At 43.1% G+C, this 7,842-nt stretch overlaps 1 pseudogene; it reads left to right on the forward strand.

Moving 5' to 3' along the window:
- The first annotated feature begins 4,901 nt into the window (after nucleotides 1-4,901).
- The window catches only part of LOC109972745 (S-arrestin-like), a 9,866-nt pseudogene continuing 6,925 nt past the window's right edge, over nucleotides 4,902-7,842 (forward strand).

Raw genomic sequence — 7,842 nt, forward strand, 5'->3', positions numbered from 1 at the left:
CTCATTTACATCAGATGTTTGGATGTGCGTGTGTGTGTGTGTGTGTGTGTGTGTGTGTGTGTGTGCGTGCACGGAACCTGCTGAAGTCAGCAGGCAGACTGCTGAGTGTGACAGAGCAGGACTTAGCTGCTCAGCAGACACAGGTGGTGTAACAGTCACATTGTGCCACAATAACATTCATGTTAAGAATGAGAAGATGGTTTTAAAGACAAAGTGAACATCTGGACTGAAGTTGTTGATTTCATGACAGCGAGTTATTGATCAAATATCTAAACGTGTTCCTGCCTTTCAGTTGCTTGATGCTTGAAGTCGACTGTGTGTGTTTATCTTTTAATCACGGTTACTGACACGAGACAGAAAGAACCAGAGCTAGTCGGCAGCAGCAATGAGCTCAGAGCTGCTTGGTTTGATTTTATTTGATTCTCTGTGAGAAAATGACAGTAAGTGGCTGTGGTGGAGCCTGTAGGGGGCGCCGACATGAGTGAAGACCCTTAGTTCTCAGCAGGCTCTGTTCCTGAGATCAATGCAAGATGCTGTGAATGTCTGAGGTCATGACTAACAGGCTAGAAGACAAAAGAACTTCAGGTCAAGGACGACATAGCTGCTCATTTGCTGGAGCTTTCCCCAGCGTCTCATGGTCGAGCTCACCTAGCTGCCACTGAAGTGTGCACATTTTCAAATGTTCCTTTTTGTCTGAGGAGTTCAGCCCTGACTGAAAGGACAGGAAGAAGACACAGGTTCGTGACTTTGGTTCATTTCACGGTTGTTCCTCAGCTCGATTCTAATGATTCAAATGAAACCTGGGATGGAGAGCGGCTCTGACTGTTTAGTCAGTAATCAGCATCCTTTTGTTCTCAGATGTGGAGGAGAAGTTCTCTGCTGTCTGTGTGTCCACAGTGAGAGGATTATCTGTGAGTAATGACTGGTGTGCTGACCATGCCGGCTGTTCGCAGATTATAAAGGAATGCAGCTCAGGCTGAAAGGCTGCTCAACATCTCCTCTTCTCTGCTGCTGCAGGTAAGTTGCTGCTCTTTTTGTTTGATGGATATTTAAGGATCTGTTCACTTTTAAATGATGCAGGTGATTTTACGGGTTTTTTCTTGTTTTGCACACATCTCATCCAGAAACTAACATCAACAGTGAATGTGGTGAACTCACTGTAATGTGTGTAAATCCAGCTGCTTGTTGGAAACAGACTCCAGAAGCATCTGTAAGTCAGTAACGCAATGTAATGAGTTAATGCTTGGCATTGTCTTTCAATAAACAATAACAATTTGACTTGAACATTTTGGTTTGTTTCAGTTTTTCATACCTTTGTATCTTTGCTTACTTTGCTTTTTGCATGTACCGGTCAAATCCAGAAAGTTTTAGTTGTCAGTGAAATTTAAAGCGTGACGCTTTCAAGAAGTAAGTGAGCAGTAAAACTGTTTATGGCAGTGTAAAGCCATCCATAGTGAAACAGATTAGATTTGAACTTTACTGAACAGATGTGTCCTCATCAGGCTGTGACAACAGGACCATGAGTCCGAAACATGTCGCCTACAAGAAAGTTTCCCGTGACAAGTCGGTGAGTTCTTTAAAGGTATTTGTAGTAGTAGTAGTAGTACCAGTGGTTGTAATAAATGCAGTATTTGTACTGTGACATTCAGTGACATTGTGGCGAAGGCGGCCATGGCCAAGGAAGGTTTCAGGTTCCGTAAACCTAGTAACACACATGTTCCCCTGAGCAAGGCACCAAAGCATCTCTGAGCTTCCCCCCCCCGTGTGCTCCAGGTGGCGGTCGTTTTAATCTTCATGTTAATTCCTTGCCCGACCACCTTCTTAATGATTTTAGTATTTTATCTCTAGGGGTCTATCTGTTGCTATTAAGGATGTGTCAAATATAGCCATATCTGATCACTTCCTTATTCGTTTTGAAGTTTTGCCTGGACCAGCTGCCTCTTGGCCTCATCTTAGGATCATCACTACTTCTACCCCCTCTGACTTTGCTGCTGCGTTCTTAGGCTCCGAATTCTATTCCTCTGTGGTTCATAATCTGCCGTCCTGCCCTGAGGTTTTTCTCTCCTCACTGAACTCGACTTCGGCCTGGATTATGGACTTTGTTGCGCCTCTCAGGTCTAGAAGGACCGGCAACGCTTCTTTTCCCTGGCTAAATGACACTACCAGGTCTTTGCGGAGGGCCTGTAGGCAAGCTGAACGCAAGTGGGAAAAAAGACGGTCTGCATGTCTTGTTGGATATTTTGAGATCTAATCTCCTTGCCTATCAGGAGGCTGTGAAAGTTTCTAAAACTCATTTTTTGTCCAATGTCATAGCAACAAACAGTCGGACCCCGAGAACTAGACACTCTGTTATTAACCCAGCCGGTGTTTTGCCCCTGGAGGGTTCCACTGCTCTTTGTAATCAATTTTTAAGTTATTTCATTGCTAAGGTTGGGGCTCTCAGGCATAATATGCCGAAACTCTTAGTACACTCACAGCCTGTTCCCCCCGTAGCTCTCATTTTTAATTCTTTTACTCCGATTTCTCTACTCCAATTAAAAGACACTTTAGTTCACTTAAAACTGACCTCTTCGCTCCTTGACCCGCTTCCTGCCAGGTTTATTAAGGAGGGTTTTGATGTTTTGGGTCCCATTTTGGTCTTGTTTATTAATCTCTCTTTGGATTCGGGTGTGGTCCTATCTGCTCTTAAGCATGCGATAGTTGCCCACTCCTTAAAAAACCTAATCTTGACTCTTCATTATTGTCGTCCTTTTGTCCAATCTGAATTCTTCCATTTTTGTCCAAAATTCTGGAAAAAATCATAGCCACCCAGCTGCAGTCACATTTAGACTGTTTAAATATTACCGATAAATTTCAATCTGGCTTTAAGCCCCGCCATAGTACTGAATCCGCGTTACTTAAGATTCATAATGACATTACTATGGCTCTCGATAACAACTGTCGAGTTTTCATCCTTTTTGACTGACAGAACTTTTTGTGTTACTATTGGTGACTGCACTTCCAATATAGCTCCCCTCTTTTCAGGTGTTCCGCAAGGTTCGACCCTGGCTCCACTACTTTTCTCATTATATATTGTACCCCTTGCAGCTATTATAGCTAATCATAATGTTTATTTCCACTTTGACGCTGACGATGTTCAAATCTATATGCCACTGCTCTTGTCCGACCCCAATGCTTTTACTCTATTACATAACTGCATGCGGGACATTAGGCAATGGCTTTCGCAAAATTTTTTGCAGCTAAATGAGAGTAAGACCGAATACATTCTTTTCAGGCCTGACTCGTCACCTGACATTGTTAATCTTTGCACTTCGGTCTTCCCCCTGTCTGACTTGGTAAAGAATCTCGGTATAATTTTTGATTGGGGTTTTACTTTTGAGAAACAGATTAGGGCAGTGGTTAAGTTGTGCTTTTTTCACCTAAGACTTTTAACTAAGGTGAAACCTTTATTGTCACATGGTGATTTGGAGAAGGCGATCCATGCATTTGTCATCTCAAGGTTGGATTATTGCAATGCTCTGTATATTGGAGTTCCTCAGTCTTTGCGCAACAAACAATTAGTCCAAAATGCAGCAGCTCGGCTACTATCTAATGCTCCCAAGTTTGCTCATATTTCCCCTATTCTCTGTGCTCTTCACTGGCTTCCAATCCAATTCAGAATTAAATTCAAGATATTATTGTTTGTTTTTAAGGCTATTCACGGTCTTGCACCATCTTATTTGTCTGACCTGTTGGCTATTTATGTGCCGCGGAGAGCTCTCCGATCAACCGATCAGTTGTCACTGGTGGTCCCGCAATCCCGCTATAAAAAGTGGGGCGACTGTTCATTTTCTGTTTGTGGCCCTAGACTATGGAATGCCCTGCCGGTTGAACTACGGGTGGAAAGCGATCTAGTGGCCTTTAAATCGGCCCTAAAGACCCACTTTTTAAAGCAGGCTTTTGAGTCCTAAGTTGTTTTTATTGTTTTATGTTTTTAGAAGTCGGTTTAGCACTCTAGTATTTTTTCTGTTGTTATCGTTTTGCTCTGCTTATTGGGTTTTGACTGTACAGCACTCTGGTGCTCTTGTGAGTTGTAGAGCGCTATATAAATAAAGTTTATTATTATTAAATAAATGCTTTGACCTTGGTCAAGAGAGACTTTGTGGATCCGGTCGGTGAGTCCTGACTTCTTTATGCTGAGCTAGGCCACAGCTTGCTGGCTCTGCGTCTGTACCGGCCACACAGACAGGAGCTAATGCTACTTGGGTTCCAGCTGCAGACAGATGTTGGCAGTAGTTCTGAACCAGGCTGTGACGTAGACCCTACAGTAAACTCTCGTCCTGTCTCTGTCAGATGGAGTGATTGTGATTGACCTGGTGCAGCTCAAAGGGAAGAAAGGTCAGTGTATCTGCCCTCCATTGCCGTCATGTAAACATGAGTGATCACACACAGAGCACCATAATTGTGTTAACAATGTGCAGTGGTCATGTTGCTGTTGCCTGTTTTACATCTCTGTGCTACCTCTAGATCACAGCTTGGGCAGCTGCTTCTATTTACACCTGCACAATTAACCATGTTCCTGTGACTGACTCACGTTTGTACAATGTAAAATCCAGTTGTTAAAAAAAATGTGCACAAAAGATTCTTCCGAGTCCAACAGCGACCTGGATAGCAGCTGCTATGTTAGCTGTCTAGCTTCATCAGCTGAAATATGAATTTAAATAATCCAAACAGTAGCATAAAATCGGTGAAAGAAGAAGGTTTTGAAACAAACTTCTACTGAGCTCGTATTTGACGAGAAACTTTGATCCTCCCAGAAAAGAACTACAGATGGTCTGCAATTTTAGGACTCCAGTGGACACTCGCGGTACTGCGTCATCCTCATGGTGTGCCTGCTTGTTAACACTGTGTCTATAGTGTACATGATGCTGTCATGCACGTTTTGATACGGCTGTCAGGACATGGATGTGATGGGCGTGGCCTTCAGGAGGGAGCTGTTCCTGGTGACTCAGCAGGTGTACCCCGAGCTGCAGGACAAAGAAAAACTGTCTCACACCAAGATCCAGCAGAAGCTGTTGCGCAAGCTGGGAGACGACGCCTTTCCCTTCTTTGAAATGAGACATATCAACTGCCTAACTGTTCTGAAAATCCAGGATAAGTCAGGAAGCTCGCCAGCTCCTACTGGGCAAATCCCTGCAGCATGTTCCAGTTCAGACTTGATATCCTGGATTGGACTGAGTCCAGGAGGAGCCCTTTTGATATAAAGGGGCAATGATGTCTGCCATTGGGTCCTTAAGTTCCAAATTGTGACAGCAGGGTTGAGATCACGTATCAGCCTGCACAGAGCAGCATTGATACAAAGGTCAAGATACAGATTCCAGTGGTGCACGTCCAGTAGGTAAGGTAAGATAGAACTTTATTGATCCCACAGTGGGGAAATTCCAGTGTTCCAGCAGCAGTAAGGGACAAAACAACATGACACCACTGAATAAACACCATACACATACAGTGGTGTGAAAAAGTGTTTGCCCCCTTACTGATTTCTTATCTTTTTGCATGTTTGTCACACTGTAATGTTTCAGATCGTCAAACAAATTTAAATATTAGTCAAAGATAACACAAGTAAACACATCATGCAGTTTTTAAATGAAGGTTTTTATTATTAAGGGAAAACAAAATCCAAAACTATATAGCCCTGTGTGAACAAGTGTTTGCCCCCTAAACCTAATAACTGGTTGGGCCACCCTTAGCAGCAACAACTGCAATCAAGCGTTTTAAGTGTGATGTTGTTTTATTGTTGCTTGTTTTATTTTGTTTTAATGGGTTTTGTGGATATTGTGTTAAGCACTTTGGTCAGCTCTGGCTGTGTTAAATGTGCTATGTAAATAAAGTTGATGATGATGATGATGATGTACTGCATGTATTATAAGCTGATGGAACAAGTCAACTAAGTTGATGGATCGAAGTGGTGGCAGAGGACTCAACCCTTATTGATGATACTGACCATAGCTAAGTTGTCTGTATGAATGAATATGACTTTTTGACCATCCTGACCTACTGTGAGGTCAGGAGTGGTCACAAAACCTAAGCAAAGCTAAGTAAGGCTCAAAGTTAAAAAGGTAAGGGCTGTCAAATTTAATAAGATAACACATTAATGGTAAGGTAAGGTAGGACTTTATTGATCCCACAATGGGGAAATTCCTGTGTTCCAGCAGCAATAGAGAGCAAGCAACAAAACACCATAGGAACAAACACCACACACATATCTTGAGAAACAAATTCCAAAGTACCTAAGACCAGACAGAATATAGTATTTGAGAGACAATCAAGAACAATAATGATTCTCCCACAATTAATCCCTGAGAACAAATCAAAAATACCTAAGAACAAGACAAGATATAGTATTCGAGAGAGATCAAGAAATCAAGGACAAGAATATTACTCCCATAATTAATCCCGCAATGGGGAAAATACTGTATTTCAGCCATGAGGATCTCTGAAAAACTACTCAAAAATACCTAAAACAAGACAATATAAAGTATTTGAGAGGAATCAAGAACAAAATTTTACACGTGCATATTCACAATGCATTTTACCCCCAGGATTTGACTATTGCACCTCAGTCGACTATTGTATAGTCCCTCATAATTTCACCTATTTTATCACTGCAATGATGTGTTGTACAGTCTGATGGCTGTGGGGAGGAACGACCTACGGTAACGCTCCTTCTTACACTTGGGGGGAAAGAAACCTGTATTTTAGCCATAAGGATCTCTGAGGAACTACTCAAAAATACCTAAAACAGGGCAATGTAAAGTATTTGAGAGAGATCAGGAACAAGATATTACACATGAGCCTATTTACAATGCATTTCACCCCCAGGAGCTGAATATTGCACCTCAGTCGAATATTGCAAAGTCCCTCATAACTATAGCTTATCACTGCAGTGATGTGTTGTACAGTCTGATGGCTGTGGGGAGGGATGAGGAGGAATGACCTACGGTAACGCTCCTTCTTACACTGGGGATGTAACAGTCTTGCACTGTTCAGAGCCTCCACTGTGTGGTGCAGGGGGTGGGAGGGGTTATGCATGATGAATGTTAGTTTTACCAGCATCCTTCTGTCTGCCACCTCCTCGATGGAATCCAGAGAGCAGTCCAGGACAGAACCAGCTCTCTTAACCAGCTTGTTGAGTTTCTGTCCCTGACAGTACAGCTTGGTATACAGGGTGGGAGCAGGCAAGAAGCAGCAGCACCCACACAGCAGACAGTTCTCTACAGAACCACCTTCCAGCTCCACTCCAGACCACTGGAGAAGCTGCTCTGAGACTACGGATCAGTATTAAGTAACTGTTTGTCTTTCAGTTTCCAGACAACCTGCCATGTTCAGTGGCGCCGCAGCCGGACTGTCTGATGTGGGAAAGGTAACTCAGCCTGAGACTGTCCACTCTCACCATGATTCACACTTCATCTGTTCTAGTGGCTTTGACTCTTAAGAGTCACCAGAGAGACCAAGGGAGCTGCTGCTGTACGTGACAGACCCAGTGTCTTCTTAGACCAGCCTTGTTTTTATGGTGCTCACACCCAGACTGTATCTCAGGCTTGCATCAAATCAAAGCAATTTTATTTGTATAGCGCCAAATCACAACAAAAGTAATTTCAGGACACTTTACAAAGTAAGGTCTAGACCAAACTGTTATTGCTATTATTACATAGGGAAAACCCAACAAATCCCCCTTGAGCAAGCACTTGGCGACAGTGGGGAGGTAAAACTCCCTTTAACGAAAGAAACCTCCGACAGACCCCGGCTCTTGGTGGGTGGCCTTCTGCCTCGACCGGTTGGGGTGAGTGGATAGAGGAGAGA

Source organism: Monopterus albus, unplaced genomic scaffold (assembly GCF_001952655.1).
Source record: "Monopterus albus unplaced genomic scaffold, M_albus_1.0 scaffold268.1, whole genome shotgun sequence".
Classification (NCBI taxonomy): domain Eukaryota; kingdom Metazoa; phylum Chordata; class Actinopteri; order Synbranchiformes; family Synbranchidae; genus Monopterus; species Monopterus albus.